The sequence below is a fragment of the Lontra canadensis genome, unplaced genomic scaffold (assembly GCF_010015895.1).
Source record: "Lontra canadensis isolate GAN:19392208 unplaced genomic scaffold, GSC_riverotter_1.0 scaffold11, whole genome shotgun sequence".
NCBI classification, from domain to species: domain Eukaryota; kingdom Metazoa; phylum Chordata; class Mammalia; order Carnivora; family Mustelidae; genus Lontra; species Lontra canadensis.
Window position 1 is genome coordinate 18156248 of NW_022631005.1, and position 21511 is coordinate 18177758.

General features: G+C 34.1%; 1 protein-coding gene and 1 pseudogene across 1 annotated transcript in view; one reads left to right on the forward strand and one right to left on the reverse strand.

The window, feature by feature from the left end:
* The window catches only part of LRP1B (LDL receptor related protein 1B), a 1927222-nt gene that overhangs the window by 330227 nt on the left and 1575484 nt on the right, over positions 1–21511 (forward strand). The gene's annotated exons all lie outside the window — the stretch shown is intronic.
* Positions 7121–8941, reverse strand: LOC116866923 (annotated as a pseudogene).

Genomic DNA, 21511 nt, shown 5'->3' on the forward strand with positions numbered 1-21511 from the left:
ATTTTTTTTTTTTTTAAATTACATTGAAGATTCTTTTTTGACAGCATTTCAAAGTCTCTCTGACTATGATTCTGCCAGGAATTCTAATGGTCATAGAATGACTGAACTGTTTGATTGCATTGTCAAAATAGTCAACATAGTAATTCCAATTAAACAGAACAGCATAATGTTTTCAAGCACAAAGAAAGACAATTTAGACCAAAGAAAGTAGGTACTTTTGTGAAAGACTATAGTGCAGGCCACTTATCTTGATTTACATACTAAGGTTTTTATTTGCCTATTCATTCCTTTTTAAAGAGTCATTTGTTTTATTCACTTAACAAATTTTGTGTGTGTATGAATAATTATTGCCCACCAAGTGTGACAATTTTTGTGGCAATTTTAGCTGTCAGAACTTGATTTGAAAGAAAACTATAATTGTGAAAATAGATTAGTTCTTAAGGAAGAGAAATAAACCAAAGAAAAAGGATTTTATTTTTTTAATTTTAGTGATAGTCACTCTAATAGCACTCTCAATAGAGGTGGTTATTCCTCTGTTGTAAAAATAATGTGGATAAGCAAATCCTGGTCAAGAACAGAAGAGCATATGAGAATGAGAAAAGAATAGTATAGTGTAAGTATAGAATAGGGCTTTACAACTTGTCAAGATGCCAACCCCATCAAAGTGCCCATTGGCCAAATATTTCCAATCTAGAACGTCCTTGAACCAAGGGTGGGGGGAGCAATGAGAAGAGTTAGGATTCCTTGTATAGTGTTTTGACAATTGAAATCATTGATACTGCTTTCAGCTAACCAAAGTTAATAAACTTTAAAGGAGTGCAGAAATAAAATCTGAATTTTTATAGCAAATAATAAAAATATTTTTCTTTTTTTGAGTGCTGCTAGTTTGCATGTACTTACTGTGTTAATGATTAACATATAATATTATATAAGTTTCACAATGCAGCCTTGAAGTATATGCTATTATTCCTCTTTTATACATGTGAAAACTGATTTATAGGAAACTTAAATAACTTCACTGAAGCCGGAAAAATTCCCCAATATGTCTGATCCTAAATAGTTTTCATTATTTCAGTTTCTTTATTCCAGTAAATACTTACTGAGTTTATATACTTGGCAGAGAATGATGAATAAGACATAGTTCCTGCCTTTACTTAGCCTTATGGCCTAGGGAGAAAGATAAATGAACAAGGTATGAGAGTTAGCTGTTTTACATCATCAGAGTAGAAACATAGAGAGACATTGCAAAGCACAGTCATCAGCTGTCTGGGAAGATGTAACTTTTAAATTGAAACATAAGGTAAATCTGATTTAAGAAATGGGTGAGGGGAGAAGATTTGGTCTAAGCAGAAGGTACAGAATCTGTTGAAGAATGGAGGCAAGGAAACACATGTTATAGTGAAAGACCAAGAATAAGTCATTTTGGGATGGATCTCTGAGTTTGCAGGGGGGGAGGTGAATTGTGAACAAGGGTTCAATCCTGGAGGTACTTTGTATATACTATGTTTATTGAGATTGGATATTTTATGGTAATTCTAAGTTTTTGAAGAAAATGATTTAAAAGTTTTAGATGTACGTTCTAAAAATGGATCACACTCTGGAAAATGAGTTGGAGAGAAACAAAACTTAATACAGAAAGAGACTGCTTGTGGGGCTCCAGGGAAGAAATACTCATGGCTTACACTGGAAATTCCAATCAAAATAAAAGAAGAGGTGACATTTTAGTGCTATATGGGAAGTGGAAAATAAAATTACTATGATTCAGTGAGTCATCTGATGCGTGAGTTGATTGAGAAGCAGAGGTTTAGAAATAGCCCCGTGCCTTTGGCTACAAATAATAATAGAATGTAGGTTAAATTTTAACTTTTAATAATATGTTTCTTGTTCAGTCTCCATAATACCAAACCAAGTGGAGATATATATAGTTGAAACTGTGAAAATGAAGTCTGAGCAATGTGTTAACTGTGATACTTATTACTGAGAAAGGTGAGAATAGGGAGGAGAATGAATCAGGTATTAGAGTAACTATGGGTATTTTAGAGTCTGATTTCAGGGACCAGGTTCATATTATATTTAATTTGTGTTTAATGAGATAATTTATGTTATTCACAGTCACTACTAAGGATAGTTATTTGTAGTGTATGTTTGGTTTCTGCTCATTGTGTTGATATACCAAACCTCATGATACGTAAGTGCAGGGCTAAGGGTCATGTCACAGTATGAGTATGCTTAATGACATTTGAAGAATATAGGTGGTGAAAAACAAGAAACTAGCCTTTGGAAAGTTATTCCAAATCTTGAAGATCATATATAAAAGGAATGTATAAAGAGAGGACCCCAGATTTGAGAACCACCCACTTTCTCTGGCACTTTCAATGAGAAGTCATGAAAATTAAAGAAACTTCTCTAAGATAATGATTAAAAATTTGTATCAAACATTCAAGGAAAAAGACAGAATTAACATTTTATTCTCCCTGTAGAAAATATGATTATACAGATGATTAAAGTATCTAGCTAAAAAAATAAAAGGAAAAGATATTATAGAGCTGTTAGTGAGTTAATTAATAAAAAAAAACATTGTTAGTTTTAGAGTTAATTGATGTTTTATAAGGATGTAAATTTTTTAAAAATATGTTATATAATTTCATATTTTAAATATCTATTTTCAATCTAATTTTGCATTTGTAATTTTATATTCTTTTCCCTAAAAAACATCCACCAAACATCAATAGCCATACCATTTGGATATGCCTCTGTTGGGAGGCATCCATTTACACTGATGACAAAATGCCATCTGTAAAGAATAAGTGGAAGGAGAGTCAAAGGCAAGAGACTGATATTTTCCTCAATAGCACAACTGGGCATATGAGATCATGTTGAGATTGCACATTAGCAAGAGATCCAGTTATTCCAAATTGGGGATATAGTTATGTGTTGGGTTGCTTAGATTAGGATGAAGAAGAGAAATCCTTGAAATTATAGGTCTTACTTACATAAAGATATGATTCAATACTAACAAGGAAGCATAGACACTCTGATTTAGAGGTTCTCAAACTTCAATGTGCCCAAGAAATTCTTAAAGAACTTTATAAAATTCTGAATTTTGGACTCTACTCCCAGATTTTCTAACCAGGAACTAGGAATTTCTTTTGTTTAATCCCATTCCAGATGAGTTTGCTTTTTTTAAATTTAAATTCAGTTTAGTTAACATACAGTATATTATTAGTTTTAGGGATAGAATTCAGTGATTCATCATTTGTGTATAACACCAAGTGCTCATTACAAGTGCCCTCCTGAATGCCCTTCACCCATTTACCCACCTCCCCTCCAGTAACCCTCAGTTTGTTTCCTATGGTTAAAAATCTCTTAGGGTTTACCTCCCTCTCTGTTTTTATCTTATTTTATTTTTCCTTAATTTACCCTATGTTCATCTGTTTTGTTTCTCAAACTCCACATATGAGTGAAATCATATGGTATTTTCCTTTCTCTGACTTACTTTGTTTAGCATAATACTCTCTGGTTGCATCCATATCATTGCAAATGGCAGGATCTCATTCTTGATGACTGAGTAATATTCCATTGTGTGTGTGTGTGTGTGTGTGTGTGTGTGTGTGTATGTGTAGATAGATAGATAGATACTACATGTTTTCTATCCATTCATCTGTTGATGGACTTCTGGGCTCTCTCCATATTTTGGCCATTGTTGATAATACTGCTATAAACATTGGGGTGCATGTGCCCCCACAAATCACTATTTTTGTATTCCTGGATAAATATCTAATCATGCAATTGTGGGGTCATAGGATAGTTTGAGGAAGTTTGAGGAAGCTTCATACTATTTTCATACTATTTTCCAGTGTGACCGCATCGGTTGACTTTAACACAGACATCCCCAAACAACTCTCTTGACTATTGATCTTGAAGCAGTGTGGGTTTCCATGATGCAAGTGGTTTAGGGTATCTCTTCTTAAAATCCCCCCACACACACTTTTGAGTGGCTGAAGTAGATTTAGATTGCTAACCAGGAAATATTCTCAGAAAAGAAAAAAAATCCCCTAAATATAATACAATATTATAATAAAGAATATATATAATAATGGGAATGTAATGGGATTATCTATGTATAAATAAGTGGATTTGTTAATGCCAAGATGAATGGTTTTGGCTCCAGAAGCCTCAGAAATTAGTTTTGGTGCTAAAAAAGGAAAAAAAAATTAAATCATATACAAATCACTGTCCAATTTCAATGATTTAATACATTCACTAGATGTTTTTTATGCTTTGAAGAAGCCACCTCAGGATGTATCTTCTTATTCTTAAAAATTAATTTTTGAGAATATGTCTGCAACAAATATCTAAAAATTGAGTTAAGAACCTTTGACATATTATTTTTAAACCAACTCTACTGAGGCATGATTTTTGTAGTCAGATTATTCTGACTATAAAAAAATAGTGCCTATTTGTAATCTTTGAGTATGCAAATTAATTTTTAGAAATGAACAAAAATAACTTAGAGTAACATTAAGAGATAAAGTAGGTAGAAGTCAGTGGCTCAAAAACAAATTAAGGATAGTCTATAATAAAGTTAAATTTAAGTGAGGTGAATCTAGCAAATATTTTAAGGGAATTTTAAAAGAAAAGAGAGTTAAACCTTTAAGGTTAATTCAGTGTTAATATCTACAGAGCACAATATTTAAATACAAGAGCTCTAGGAGGATTTTAAAGTTGTTCTTAGCTGAAACTTGTTTTCTGGAAGAGGATTTCAGGACCAAGGCCCTGGAGTCACTTGCCCAGGAGAAAGCATGAAGATGCATCGGGAATCCAGTGTTGGGACTTCTAACCTGTATAGCCCTTCATGTTGGTTTCATCCTTTTCTGGGATGGGATATATTAAACTCTTGATGTTCCAGTTTATATCAGTGTGAGAATTCAGTGAAGTCACATTTTTAATCCCTGTTTGTACTAATGAATCATTTGTGCAGGTGTTATCTACACTTAAATTATAGATTAAATTATATATTGTCCCACCAAAGAAGCTATGTCAGACTCTGGGTAGGAGCAATGTAAGAGAAACACATCTAGCTCTATGTGTCATGAAAAGTAGCATGAATAGACAAACATTTTGTAAAGAGAAGATAAAATACTCAGTGTACTGTTAGTATTTATAAGAATCTTAGCATATGGCTTAATTGGATGATATGCCAAGAGAAGGAGTGATACTTTGTTCCAGGGTATAGATATTACCTAGTACAGTCAATTAACTTTTAAATCTCTCAAATAAGAAAGATGGGAGGTAGAGAGATTAGAAGTTGAAAACAAAAGCAAGGAAAAGAACGCAGGCTACCAGTCCTCTAGAAGTGACTCCTATTAGTAAAATCAGCATTTTTACTTTATTTTCCTCTCTGAGCACTCAGGTTGGGTATGGGGAAATTTCCAAGGTTGCACAATTTTCATGAGCAAGGAACACTTACAGTTTATTATGCAAATTAAGCATGTAAATAAATAATAAGTGAAATAAAATGTGGATTTTGGTTCGGATTTTTGACTTTTAATCTTTTTTGCTGACATTTACTGCAATACTTTGCCACCACTATTGGTAGAATCCTTTTGTATATTATCAATGATATTTAGTTTATTCTGGCTACCCATGAAGGAATTAAAGTTTCTTTTCTTGGGATGCCTGGGTAGCTCAGTTGGTTAAGTCACTGCCTTTGGCTCTGGGCATGATCCTGGAGTTCCGAGATCAAGTCCCACATCAGGTTCCCAGCTCGGCAGGGAGTCTGCTTCTCCCTCTTACCTTCTCCCCTCTCATACTCTCTCTCTCTCTCTTTCTCTCAAATAAATAAATAAAATATTTTTTAAAAGTTTCTTTTCTTTAATTTTTTAAAAATTTTTAAATATTTAACCTGATTATAACACTGCTACCATTTATCTATTGATCAAGAAATTTCTTTTCTTTCCTGTGTTTTTCCTGTAAATTTTTCATTAATTCTTTTACTATAATTTTTGTTATGATTCTTTTAATTGAGGTGAAATTTATACAACATACAGTTAACTTTATAAAGTAATACAATTCAGTGGCATTTATTGTATTCATAGTGATGGTATCCACCACCTCTAATTTCAAAACTTTGTCATCACCCCAGAAAAACAAATCATTGTCCACTCTATAATCACTCCCATCTCCCCTCTTTTACCATAATTAAACATTTATTGAAGAATGTCTAAGACACATAATGATATTGACTTAATTGCATTCATAGTTCAAATCAAAGAAATAATAAATATCCCTGGGAAACAAAAGCATGAATGTATGTAATGAATAATAATTAATAAGTAGATAATTAAAAACATAATGAGATATTGTGTTAATATGCCTACTTTTAAATTGTAATAATTAAAATCCATTTAGTGTTCTTTGAATAAAGAATATAGTTGGCGAGCTAAAATATTTAACAAATACAAGATGGCAGGTTCTTGTATACATTGTCTTTGTTATCCAAATGTTAAGTTATTCTTAAGTCTAGTTAGTTTTTTTTTTAATACATTTTAAAGTAGCTTAAACATTTTAGTACTTTAGAGAAGTTATTTAATTATGGTGGACGATATCAACTCTAATTGTATAGAGGTGAGAACATATTCATAGGTAATATCAAACACCAGAATCCATAAAATTTGCTTTTTTCTCATGTTTGTTTATGCTTTCACCTTTTCACTCATTGCTAATAATTTCTCAAAAATATATATATTGTGGGTATTACACATTGAGATTTTGTTTCATGAGCATATTGATAGCAATTGCTGTCCAGTCTTCTATAGAATTCAGGTATTTGTTAATCATCTAGATTGATCTTTGACCACAAGCCAGTGGACTTTTAAAATATACTTATCCACTCCTCAAGGAGAAAAAAATCCAATCCATGGGCAATATATAGACTTATCTTATTTTAGTGGAAAAAACCTTACAGGGGTGAAAAAAAACTTACAGGAATACCACAGATATATTGTGGGTTCAGTTTCAGACCACCACAATAAAGCAAGTACCACAATAAAGCAAATCGAATAAATTTTTTGGTTTCCCAGTGCATAAAAATGTTATGTTTACTTTATATTGTAGTCTGTTAAGTGTGCAATAGCACGTCTGAAGAAACAATGTACATAATTAAATAATACTTTATGGCCACAAAATAGTATCCATCATCTGAGATTTCAGTGAGTTATAATCTTTTTGCTGGTGGAGGGTCTTACCTCAGTGTTGATACCTGCTGACTGATGAGGGTGTTGGCTGCTGAAGGTTGGGTTCACTGTGGCCATTTCTTAAGACAACCATGAAGTTTGCCACCTCCATCAACTGTCCTTTCATGAGTAATTTCTCTGCAGCATGAAATACTGTTTGATAACATTTTATCCATAGTAGAACTTCTTTCAAAATTGGAGTCAATCCTCTCCAAATCCTGTGGCTTTATCAACTAAGTTTAGTAATACTCTAAATCCTTTGTTGTTACTTAAATGGTCTTCACAGCATCTTCACCAGGAGTAGATTTCCTCTCAAGAAATCACTTTTTTTACTTACTCATAAGAAGAAAATCCTCATCTACTAAAATACCCCCATGAGATTGCAGCAATTCAGCCTTATCTTCAGGCTCTATGTCTAATTCTAGTTCTCTTGCTGTTTCCACAACATCTGCAGTTACTTCCTCCACTGAAGTCTTGAACCCCTCAAAGTCATCCAGGAGGGTTGGAATCAACTTCTTCCAAACTCCTGTTAATGCTACCATATTGACTTCTTCCTATGAATCACAAATGTTATTAATGTCATCTAGAATGATGAATCCTTTCCAGAAGGATTTTGATTGACTTTTCCCAAATCCATCAGAGGAATTTCTATGTATGGCAGCTAAGGTTTTTGGAATGTATTTCTTAAATAATAAGACTTGAATGCCAGAATTACTCCTTGATCCATGGGCTGTAGAATGGGTGTTGGATTAGCAAGTGTGAAATGTTATTCTCATTGTACATCTCCACCAGAGCTTTTTGATGACCCAGGTACCTTGTCAATGAGCAGTAATATTTTGAAAGGAATCTTTTTTTTTTCTTTTTTTCATGAGTTATAGGTCTCAACAGTGGGCTTAAGATATTCAATAAACCATATTATAAATGGATGTATTGTCATCTAGGCTTTGTTGTTCCATTTGTAGAACACAGAGTAGATTTAGCATAATTTTTAAAGACCTAGGAATTTTTGGAATGCTAGATGAATAGGCTTGAACTTCAAGTCATCAGCTACATTAGCCCCTAGCAAGACAGTCAACTCGTCTTTTGAAACTTTGAAGCCAGTGGTTGACTTCTCCTTTCTAGCTACGAAACTCCTAGATGGCATCTTCTTCCAATAAAGGGCTGCTTTGTCTGCACAAAACATCAGTTGTTTAATGTAGCCCCCTTCATTAATGGTCTTAGCTAGATCTTCTGGAGAACTTGCTACAGCTTCTACTTTAGTACTTACTGCTTTGTCTTGCACTTTGATGTTATAAAGATGTTTTTTTTTTCCCCCGCAAACTTGTGAACCAAACCTCTGCTGGCTTCAGACTTTTCTTCAGCTTCCTCACCTCTCTCAGCCTTTGAGCCTTGCTCTGGATTAGGCTTGGGCTTTAAGGGAATGTGGTGACTGATTTGATCATCTCTCCAGACCACAAAACCTTTCCATATCAGCAATAAGGCTGTTTGCTTTTTTATTATTTGTGTGTTCACTAGAGTAGCACTTTTAATTTCTTTCAAGAACTTTTCCTTTGCATTCACAACCTGACCAATTGGTGCAAGAGGCCTACCTTTTGGTTTCTCTTAGCTTTCAACATGCCTTCCTTGCTAAGCTTTTTCATTTCTAGCTTTTGATCTAAAGTGAAAGACATGCCGCTCTTCCTTTCACTTGAATCCTTAGAGGCCATTCCAGGGCTATTAACTGGCCTAATTTTAATCTTCTTCTCTCTTGGGAAATAAGAAATAAGTGGAGAGGCCTGGAGAATGACTGGCTGGTAGTCAGAACACATGTATTTATATTAAGTTCATTTATATGGGTGTGGCTTGGGCATCCAAGACAATTAAAATAGTGACATTAGGGATCACTAATCACAGATCAACATAACAAACGTAGTAATAATGAAGAAGTTTGAAATGTTCTGAGTATTACAAAGATGTGACACAGAGACACATAGTGAACAAGGGTTGTTGGAAAATTGGTGTTGATAGTTTTGGTTGACACAGAATAGTCACAAATCTTCAGTTTGTAAAAAAGCACAGTATCTGCGAAGCACAATAAAGCAGAGTGCAATGAAATAAGATATATCTGTAATTGTTCTTTATGACAGTAAAATGATTTTAAGAGTGATATTCATGACTTAGCAAGGTCTGAGGGAAAAGAGCCGAATATGTGTGAATCAGAAGATTGTGGATCAAGGTCCTACAAATTAAAGTATTGAAGTGGCTAGATTTTTTGGACCTATAGAGACATAGAAAGATGAAGTTCATATATAAAATATATTTTTAACCACGACTTACTCTGTATATTTTTTTTGATTGTAAGATGTTTACAGATATGAGAGATGATACAAACTAAGAAAAATGTTCACCTTAGAATTTGTGTTATATAAACATAATTTATATTAGGATATATAGTGTACAGTATAATTGTTTAGGGCATACATTTTAGAATCAGAATAATCTGAGTTTTAGACCAAATTCTTCACATACAAGTTGTTTGACTATGACAAATTATACTTATTTTCAGTTGTCTCATATTAAAAAAGATATCAACAGTGCTAATGATATAGGGTTATAAAGATTTAAATTAGATAACCGACGGAAAGTCTATCAGACTCCTTTTTTTTTCTTTCCAGCGTAACAGAATTCATTGTTTATGCACCACACCCAGTGCTCTGTGTATTTTTAAAGAAAGTATAATGTATATTAAAATGAATTCTAGTTGTAGGATATACCAAGATTTGCTGTGGTTTCTCTGAGTTAGATTACACCTTAAGTACATTAACTACGGTGCAGTAGAAATTTGAAAGTATTAAGTGAAAGAAACACACTTTAATTCCCTATCAAAGTTGATGCCCAACCAAAATCTGAATATTGGCTATAAAATCTTCCATCTTCCATAGACAGTGATTGTCTTTCATCATCAGGTATCATGTGACTGCAGGCACATGATGGTAAAAATATTCCCTAAGGCTTTGAATTGGCCTTATGATGGAGACTGGCCAAACAGAACTAGCGCTGAGCATCCCCAAAACTGAGGAAGTATTTTGAGTTAGCCCACCTACTTAAAAACTATTTTATAGAACAGAGCATTTTTCCATTGTAAAATTTATATTTAAAGCTTTTGGAAGAATCCTATTGATGTTTCCCTTGGAAAGTAAAGTGACACACCTTTTCCTTAAAACTGGCCAATCAAACATCAAAATGGCAAATGAAGAATATTATTCAGCAAAGTGATTATTCAACAAAGGAACTTTAAACTACAGGACTGCATAGATAGTTCATTCTCCCTCATGGCAGCCTTGGTTCTATGTTCCTGGGAAGGATGCTGCATCTTAAGAATATACCTGAAAAATGAGGTCACAACCCACTTAAAACTCAACTTTCCTGAAAAACAAAAAATTGTTTATATGGTAGGCACGAGGATGTCCTGGCTTCGTGGACTTTTCCCAAGTTCTGTCATCATTGGGTCTAATAAAGATTAACAAGCTTCTGAAAACATGGTCAAAAAATATGAAGAGAATATTTGAGGTCATAAGAAATAGAAATATTACAATGATACAATCTCTTGTACTGACACTAAAAAACAATAACAAGTGTAAGTTAGGATGTAGGGAAAAAGTAAGGTTGGGTGTAAATTTTGGCACTATATTTGGAGGGCAATTTGCCTAAATGAATTCAAAAATTCTAAAAATCAATTCTTTTGTGAAATCTCACTTTTAGTCATTAAGTTTTGTCCTGCTCCTCTTCCACCTCCTTCTTCAAGTAAGACAAGTAACCAGAAATTACCTGCAGAATTGTTTATTGCAACTTTTAATTTTACCTATTACCTGTTTTTGGAATTTAAGTTAGTTCCTGATTTTTAAAACATCAAAAAAGTATGGAAAATTCATGTAATAAATGGTCTACCATGACCTTATTAAATCAATCATGTAGAATTAGATTTACCATTTTGAAGGTTTATCACAAAATATTTTCTAATTAAAACAAAAAGCAATGTATAGAACAATATAGTGAATACTTTTAAAAAATCTGACAATTTGTATTTTTTTCTAGATAGAAAAGTCTACAGGAAGATTTAAAAATGTAGTAGAAGTTATTGTCTAAGAGTGGTGAACAGAAGAAGATTTGATTCTTGCCCCTTTTGATTATGTTCCACTTTCTTATATTTTAATTAAATAAAACGTGCAATTATAACATCACCAAAACTTGAACAGAAAATAATAACAGTCTAATACATATTCACATAACATGATTTAATATATATTTTGTTAAGTATACTGTTTCTCAATAATTCCTTAATTGTGGGAAAAAACGTAAAATCATTGGCATAATGTGAGAAAATGTGTGCATTTATATCTCTTCCTGAAAACATTATGAGGCTTGATTTATATTCCTTTAGGCCCCCATGGCTACCTTTTCTAATTTCCTATTAACATTAAAATGTTACATTAGACCTTTTCTTTTGATAGAGTAATAATTACTTTCACAAGGATTAATTTAAATTCTCATGACATGTGTCTTCTGCAGAGAAGTACTTAATTATCTCTGTTACTTATAGTTATGTTTAGGAAACCCGTTGAACTTTTATTCGTATTTCACAATTATCCAAATAACATAAGCCTGCATAGCTGGGACCTCTGTCCTCTATCACAATAACTAATAAAGATGCTTTTTCATTAGATAGTTTGGGGTTTAAATGTATGTCTACAAAAGGGTAACCATTCTATGAAATCCACTATCTCACCATTTTTAAATTTTCCCCCTAGAGGACTGTCATACATTTTAAGCATTTGTTTGATCATGGAGATAAAATAGAAGGAGCTGGAAAGATCATTTATTCTATGCCTTTGATTTTGGAGGATACTAAAGAAGGAAATCCTTGACGATATCGTAAAGGGCCTATGGTGCTTCCAACCTCCTTTGTTCTTAATATTCAATCTTTTCATCTGTGGTACATCTTCATGATTGCCTCCATCTCCATAATGCCTTCCTTTTATTTTTTATTCACAAAACTGTAAATATATGATAAAGTTTCATTCCTTCTAGGCATAGTTGCTGCCTTTATAGATGTGCGACTTAAACACATGGAATTTTAGGTATCAACTGGAATGTGGGAAAGATTTGAAAAGAAGGAAGCATTGGCACTTATTTTGGAAGTGTAATTGTTTTTGCAAAGTCTTAATAGTTTAAAAGAGGTTGAATACCAACTCTTTATATGATTTCTAGGTAGGCTTTTAATGCAAACATCTGTAGTGCCTGCACATATATGTGTGGGATGTTTTGGTGTGTTACAGGGACTGAAAGCACTGGTGGCATTTAATCTCTAGAAATCAGTGGTGCTAACTGTATTCCCAAAGCAAAAATTGTTGCTCTCAAAATGCCAGTAATCTCCAAATTGAGAAAAACTCCTTTGATGGTTATGAGAGCAGCTTTGTGTCAGATGAATGTTCGTGTCCTTGTCATGCCACTTCCTAGTTTGATATTAAGAAAGTCTTTCAACTTCCTAAACAGTCACATATCTGATTTATCAAATGTAAATAACAGATTTTTGAGGATTAAGTGAAATACACAAATTGTTTAATTTAGCTTGTGGCTAAAATAAATATAATAACTATTTGTTGTATTATTTTATTATCTCTCACACAAAAGTCTTTTAAAATGGTAATGACTTAAAATAACAAAAGTGAGCTTTACTGCATGAAAAAGTATTAAAACATTGACTATTCAAGCCAAACAGTATGAAAAGTCGACCTATTTTCCAGCCTCTCTTTGATACATAAACTAAACTTCAGCCGTAGGAGTCACTTGGTGTTCCAATAGTATGCCATGTTTTCCCTGTGATCATCTCTCTTTTGTTTGGAATGCAATCCCCCACCTCCTCAGCTTGGCAATCTCTCCTTTTTATATTAGAATTATTAAAAAATATCTTTTGGGGGGAAGCTTCCCTTGTACCTATATCAGTTTCTTCTGATTGATAGTGAAATTACTCAATGTACCACAGCCAAGTAATGAGGATATTTGTTGCATAATATGACAAAAGGTATAGAGATTCGTGGGATGGGATGCAGAAGCACCTTAGGGTAGCCCAAAAGAATCTCCTAACACTCATTGATTTTCCACCTTGCCACCCCCACTGTGTTGGGTTTGTCCTCAGTCTTATTCATCCTCAGTCTCTGATTATGGCTGAGACCACTCCAGATTTCAAAAGCTCATAACATAAAGCAATGCAGGAGAGCTCCTCTTCTCAAGTCTTTTTTTTTTTTTTTTTTTTTTTTTTTTTTTAATAGAAAGAAAACTGTTTCCCGGGAAGAGTTTTAGCAGATTCTCTACTCAGTTGTCTTTGATTGACTTTGGGACACATGTGCATGCCCAGCTACAAACCACTACTGGGAAAACAAACCAATGGCCTTCCCTGCCTCTACAGTGAAATGTGGGGTTTTTCAAAAGTGGCAAAAATAGCTGTTGGGTAGGTAACTGACGGTGTTTTCTGCATGCCTTCTCTGCATCTTAGCTCTCCCACACTCTCAGCTGTCCATAGCACAAGGTCCTCCATTTGCTATGATTCTTTGATACCCAGACACACCTTAATTAACACCTACTTCCCATTATTGTAAATATTTCTGTTTTTGCCTATACCTCAGCAACTTATGGTTAGAAATGCTGCTCTTGTCTTCACTGTTATATTCTCAGTGCCTATTTGGTTCTCCATTAATGAGGACTAATTAAAGGAGTAAGTTTTAAAGTGTTTCAAAATAGGAAACAAGAAATTATGATTGAGAAATGCCTTTTTAAAATCAAAATTAGAACTTGAGATAAGTAAAATGTTAGTCTTTGAAGAGCTCTTAATGGTTAAAACAAAGGATAACAGAGAGGAGATATTGCATCATCCCTGAAAGAGCCAAAGCCTAACCATCTGTTTCGAATCTCACTAAGCCTAGAGATGAGAAAAAATATGTGAATTTTGGTACCCCCTGGGAGATTGGAAGAGGATCATACAGGATTTAGAGAATAGAACTTGCAAAGAAATGTCAATAATTTAGGCTTTTTCTCTTACATTTACAAAGGAGACCTGTCAAAATTTTCCCCTTCCTTAACAATGTAGTATATAAAATAATTCTGCAGACTCATTTCAGAGGGCTTTTGAGAAAGGACAGGTAAAAAAGAAATAGAACATTTCTACTGAAATTTCAGAAAAGGACACAGAACTACAAAGCTTTAGCCCAATGATAATAAAAACTCGAGTCAATCATGTTGAATGTATCAGTTTTATTCCACTGAAAAATACATCCTTTGTCTCTTGCTAAATAAAAGACAGGGTTTTTACTTTGGTACTTTCTGTTTTTCCTTGGTAAAAAAAAGCAGTTCTAAACAGGTCCATGTTGAGTGTGTTACAATTTTCCATATCACTGCCTACAGAAAAAAAACAACCTACCAACCAACAAGGAGGCTAACAATGTTTAAGTGATCAAGGAAGAAAACAAAAAAACAAACAAGCAAAACAAAACAACAAGTTTCTCCATGAAAATTAAATGTCAAATTGGATTTGAAATGTTTACAGAGATACTTTTCATTTGTTCATTATGATAGAAATGAAAAATGAGCAAAGCTTTCTCCTTCTTTAAAATTTCAATTTTGTACTTCTTTAAAATTTCAATTTTGTCCTGGTTTTATATAAGGTGTTTTGTATGTACAAATGGTCATTTGCAGCACCACAGCCACTTGGTGTTTAATAAGGCATAGGGTGATTGCAAATTTAGTAGCCAATGGGAAAAAAATATATACAATTAGTTATAATTTTCTCATCATAGAAATGTATCACATTTTTGCACCTTTTCATCTCATGAGAATAGAAACATGTATACACACACATACACTCACTTGCCAAATTCATATATTTTCCTGAGGTGTCATTTATTTGAGCATTTACAAAGCAGTCTTCTTAAAATCTTGTCATTTGCTTCTAGTTATTATTACTGGCCTTAGTCCTGTGCAGATGTGTTTTTTTGTTTTTTCTTTAAATTTTTTAATTAATTATTTTTATTAACATATGATATATTATTTGTCCCAGGGGTGCAGGTCTGTGAATTGTCAGGCTTATGTACTTCATAGCACTCACCATAGCACAACCCTCTCCAATATCCATAACCCAACCACCCTCTCCACATCCCCCCCTCCCTCCAGCAGCCCTCAATTTGTTTTGTGAGATTAAGAGTCTCTTATGGCTTGTCTCCCTTCTGATCCCATCTTGTTTCATTTTTTCCTTCCCTACCCCCTAAACCCCCCAGTCTGCCTCTCAAATTCTTCATATCAGGGAGATCATATGATAATTGTCTTTCTCTGATTGACTTATTTCGCTCAGCATAATACCCTCATCCACATCATTGCAAATAGCAAGATTTCATTTCTTTTGATGGCTGCATAGTATTCCATTATATATATATCCACATCTTCTTTATCCCTTCATCTGTTAATGGACATTTAGGTTCTTTCCATAGTTTGGCTATTGTGGACATTGCTGCTATAAACATTTGGGTGCACATGCCCCTTCAGATCACTACATTTGTAACTTTAGGGAAAATACCCAATAGTGCAATTGCTGGGACATAGGGTAGCTCTATTTTCAACTTTTTGAGGAACCTCCATACTGTTTTCCAGAGTGGCTGCACCAGCTTGCATTCCCACCAACGGTGTAGAAAGGTTCCCTTTTTTCCCATCCTCTCCAATATCTATTGTTTCCTGACTTGTTAATTTTAGACATTCTGACTAGTGTAAGGTGCTATCTCATTATCGTTTTGATTTGTATTTCCCGATGCCGAGTGATGTTGAGCGTTATTTCACGTCTGTTGGCCATCTGAATGTCTTCTTTGAAGAAATGTCTGTTCATGTCCTCTGCCCGTTTCTTGATTGGGTTATTTGTTCTTTAGGTGTGGAGTTTGATAAGTTCTTTATAGATTTTGGATACTAGCCCTTTATCTGATATGTCATTTGCAAATTTCTTCTCCCATTCTGTCAATTGTCTTTTTGTCTTTTTGTCTGTTTCTTTTGCTGTGCAGAAGCTTTTGATCTTGATGAAGTCCCAATAGGCATTTTTGCCCTTACCTTTAGCAATTTTTCTAGGAAGAAGTTGCTGTGGCTGAGGTTGAAGAGTTTGCTGCTTGTGTTCTCCTTAAGAATTTTGATGGAGGGGCGCCTGGGTGGCTCAGTGGGTTAGGCCTCTGCCTTCGGCTCGGGTCATGATCTCAGGGTCCTGGGATCGAGTCCCGCATCAGGCTCTCTGCTCGGCAGGGAGCCTGCTTCCCTCTCTCTCTCTGCCTGCCTCTCTGTCTACTTGTGATCTCTGTCTGTCAAATAAATAAATAAAATCTTTAAAAAAAAAAAAAAGAATTTTGATGGATTCCTGTCTCACATTGAGGTCTTTCATCCATTTTGAGTCTATTTTTGTGTGTGGTATAAGGAAATGGTCCAGTTTCATTCTTTAGCATGTGGCTGTCCGATGTCCCCAGCACAATTTGTTGAAGAGACTGTCTTTTTTCCATTGGACATTCTTTCCTACTTCATTGAAGATTAGTTGACCACAGAGTTCAGGGTCTATTTCTGGACTCTCTATTCCATTCCATTGACCTCTGTGTCCATTTTTGTGCCAGTACCATACTGTCTTAATGATGACAGCTTTGTAATAGAGATTGAAGTCTGGAATTGTGACGCCACCAACTTTGGCTTTCTTTTTCAACATCCCTCTAGTTATTTGGAGTCTTTTCTGGTTCCATATAAATTTTAGAATTATTTGTTCCATCTCTTTGAAAAAAACAAATTGATGGTATTTTGATAGGGATTGCATTAAATGTGTAGATTGCTCTAGGTAGCACAGACATTTTCACATTATTTATTCTTCCAATCCAGGAACATGGAACGTTTTTCCATTTCTTTGTATCTTCCTCAATTTCTATATTTATATATACATATATAATTTATATTTATATATTTATACATATATATTTCTATATTATATATTTATACATATTATATATAATATATAATTAATATATATTATGTAAATTATATATTATGTATAAATATATATTTCTATATTTCTCTCTATATATTTCTATAAAGAAAACTTTCTAGTTTTTTGAGTACAAATTCTTTGCCTCTTTGGTTACACTTATTCCTAGGTATCTTATGGTTTTGGGTGCAAATGTAAATGGAATTGACTCCTTAATTTCTCTTTCTTCTGTCTTCCTCTTGGTGTATAGAAATGCAACTGATTTCTGTGCATTGATTTTATATCCTGACATTTTACTGAATTCCTGTACAAGTTCTAACAGTTTTGGAGTAGAGTCTTTTGGGTTTTCCACATAAAGTATCATATAATCTACAAAGAGTGAGAGCTTGACTTCTTCTTTGCTGATTTAGATGCCTTTTATTTCTTTTTGTTGTCTGATTGCTGAGTCTAGGACTTCTAACACTAAGTTGAATAGCAGTGGTGATAGTGGACATCCTTGCTGTGTTCCTGACCTTAAGGGGAAAGCTCTCACTTTTTCCCCATTGAGAATGATATTTGCTGTGACTTTTTCATAGATGGCTTTGATGATATTGAGGTATGTACCCCCATCCCTACAATTTGAAGAGTTTCAATCAAGAAATGATGCTGTTCTTTGTTAAATGTTGTTTTTTTTCAGCATCTATTGAGATTATCATATGGCTCTTGTTTCTTTTATTAATGTGTTGTATCACACTGATTGATTTGTGGATTTTTTTTTAAGATTTTTTTTTTGTTCATTTGACAGAGAGAGATCACAAGTAGGCAGAGAGACAAGCAGAGAGAGAGAGAGGGGAGGAAGCAGGCTCCCTGCCGAGCAGAGAGCTTGATGTGGGACTCGATCCCAGGAACCCGGAGATCATGACCTGAGCTGAAGGCAGAGGCTTAACCCACTGAGCCAGCCAGACAGGTGCCCGATTTGTGGATGTTGAACCAACCTTGCAGCCAAGGAATAAATCTCACTTGGTTGTGGTGAATAATCCTTTTAATGTGCTGTTGGATCCTATTGACTCGTATTTTGGTGAGGATTTTCACATCAAGGATATTTTTCTGTAATTCTTTTTGGTGGGGTCTTTGCCTGGTTTGGGTGTCAAAGTAATTTTGGCCTCATAAAATGAGTTTGGAAGTTTTCCTTCCATTTCTTTTCTTTTTCTTTTTTTTTTTTTGAACAGTTTCAGAAGAATAGGTATTAATTCTTCTTTAAATGTTTGGTAGAATTCCCTTGGAAAGCCATCTGGCCCTGGGCTCTTGCTTGTTGGGACATTTTGATGACTGCTTTAATTCTCTTACTGGTTATGGGTATGTTTAGGTTTACTATTTCTTCCTGGTTCAGGTTTGGTAGTTTTTATGTCTCTAGGAATGTATCCCATTTCTTCCAGATTGTCAAATTTGCTGACATATTGTTGCTCATAATGTGTTCTTATAATTGTTTACATTGTCTTTGGTGTTGGTTGTGATCTCTCCTCTTTCATTCATGATTTTATTTTTTTGGGTTCAGTCTCTTTTCTTTTTGATAAGTCTGGCCAGGGGTTTATCAATCTTATTAATTCCTTCAGAGAACCAACTCCTAGTTTTGTTGATTTGTGCTACTGTTCTTCTGGTTTCTATTTCATTGATTTCTGCTCTGATCTTTATTCTTTCTCTTCTCCTGCTGGGTTTAGGCTTTCTTTTCTGTTCTTTCTACAGCTCCTTTAGGTGTAGGGTTAGGTTGTGTACTTGAGACCTTTCTTGTTTCTTGAGAAAGCCTTGTATCCCTATATACTTTTCTTTCAGGACCACTTTTGCTGTGTCCCACATATTTTGTACAGTTGTTTCTTTATTTTCATTTGTTTTCATGAACTTTTTTCAATTCTTCTTTAACTTCCTGGTTGATGCATTCATTCTTTAGTAGGATGCTCTTTAGTCTCCATGTATTTGGGTTCTTTCCAACTTTCCTCTTGTGATTGATTTCTAGCTTCAGAGCATTGTGGTCTGAAATATGCAGGGAATGATCCCAGTCTTTTGGTACCAGTTGAGATCTGATTTATGACCCAGGATATGATCTATTCTGGAGAATGTTCTATGTGTATTCTGTTGCTGTGGGATAGAATTTTCTGAATATATTTGTGATGCCCATCTAGTCCAGTGTGTCATTTAAGGCCTTTATTTCCTTGTTGATCTTTTGTTTGGATGATCTATCCTTTTCAGTGAGGAGAGTGTTAAAGTCCCCTACTATTATTGTATTATTGTCAATGCATTTCTTTGATGTTAGGGGCATAGATATTTAAAATTGTTAGAACTTCTTGTTGGACAGACCCTTTAAGTATGATATATTGTCCTTCCTCATCTCTTATTATAGTCTTTGGCTTATCTGATATAAGGATTCCCACACCAAGTTTCTTTTGATGTCCATTAACATGGTAAATTGTTTCCATCCCCTCACTTTAAATTTGGAGGTATCTTTGGGTCTAAAATCACTTTCTTGTAGACAGCATATTGATGGGTCTTGTTTTTTTATCCATTATGATACCCTCTGTCTTTTGTTTGGGGGCATTTAGCCCATTTACATTCAGGGTAACTATTGAAAGATATGAGTTTAATGCTATTGTATTGCCTGTAAGGTGACTGTTACTGTATATTGTCTCTGGTCCTTTTTGATCTGTTAGTTTTAGGTTCTCTCATTGCTTAGAGTGTCCCTTTCAATATTTCCTGTAGGGCTGGTTTGCTATTTGCAAATTCTTTTAGATTTTGTTTGTCCTGGAAGCTTTTAATCTCTCTTTCTATTTTCAGTGATAGCCTGGGGATATAGTATTCTTGGCTGCATATTTTTCTTATTTAGTGCTCTGAATATATCATGTCAGTCTTTTCTGGCCTCCCAGGTCTCTGTGGATAAATGTGCTGCCAATCTAATATTTTTACCATTGTATGTTACAGACTTCTTGTCCCGAGCTGCTTTCAGGATTTTCTCTTTGTCCCTGAGACTTGTAAGTTTTACTGTTAATGACAGAGTGTGGACCTATTTTAATTGATTTTGAGGGGGGTTTTCTGTGCCTCCTGGGTTTTGGTGCCTGTTCCCTTTGCCATATTAGGGAAATCCGTTACTATAATTTGCTCCAATATACCTTCTGCTCCTCTATCTCTTTCTTCTTCTTCTGGAATCCCAATTATTCTAATATTGTTTCATCTTATGGTATCACTTATCTCTTGAATTCTCCCCTAGTATTCCAGTAGTTGTTTGTCTCTCTTTTGCTCAGCTTCTTTATTCTCTGTCATTTGGTCTTCTATATCACTATTTCTCTCTTCTGTCTCATTTATCCTAGCAGTAAGAGCCTCCATTTTTTATTGCATCTTATTAATAGATTTTTTTTTTTTTAATCTCAACTTGGTTAGATTTTAGTTCTTTTATTTCTCCAGGAAGGAATTTTATTTCTCCAAACAAGGTTTCTCTAATATCTTCCATGACTTTTTCGAGCCCAGTTAGCACCTTGAGAATTGTCATTCTGAACTCTAGATCTGACATATTACCAATGTCTGTACTGATTAAGTCCCTAGCTGTTGGTACTGTCTCTTGTTTGATTTTGGGTGTATTTTGGTCTCTTAGAGGAGACTATCTCCCAACATTGTAAAGAAAGAAAAACTTATGTATATACAAAAATAAGGGTAAATATGATGAAGGGATGGAATATGACTGTAAAGATGAAAATTTAAAAAAATTCTTAAAAAGTAATTGATAAGATAAGTTGGTTGGAAAAAGAGGAGGAAATATGCTCAGGCTGGAGACTAGAACAAAGCCATGTGCTAGATTTAGGGCATATTTCAATCTATTAGAAGAAATTGTATCCCAAAAGTTTTTAGAAAGGAAAAAACCTATATGCATACAAAAAATAAGGTTAAACACAATGAAGAGATAAAATATGACTATAACAATGAAGGTTTAAAAATTTTTTTAGAAAGGTATTGTTAAGATAAACTAGTTAAAAAACGTTAAAAGAGGAAAGAGGAAAATTTTTTAAAATTTGAATTAGAAAAAAGTAAAATTAAAAGAATTTAACTTTGCAAGACTAAGGGATCATGGTGAAAAAGCCATGAATTCCGTGCATTGTTTTCCCCTAGCTCTGGAGTTCCACTGTTCTCCTTGATCAGTGAGCTTGTTCTTGGCTGGATGTTCTTGATGACCTTCTGGGGGAGGGGCCTGTTGCAGTGAGTCTCAAATGTATTTTCCCAAGGAAGAATTGCG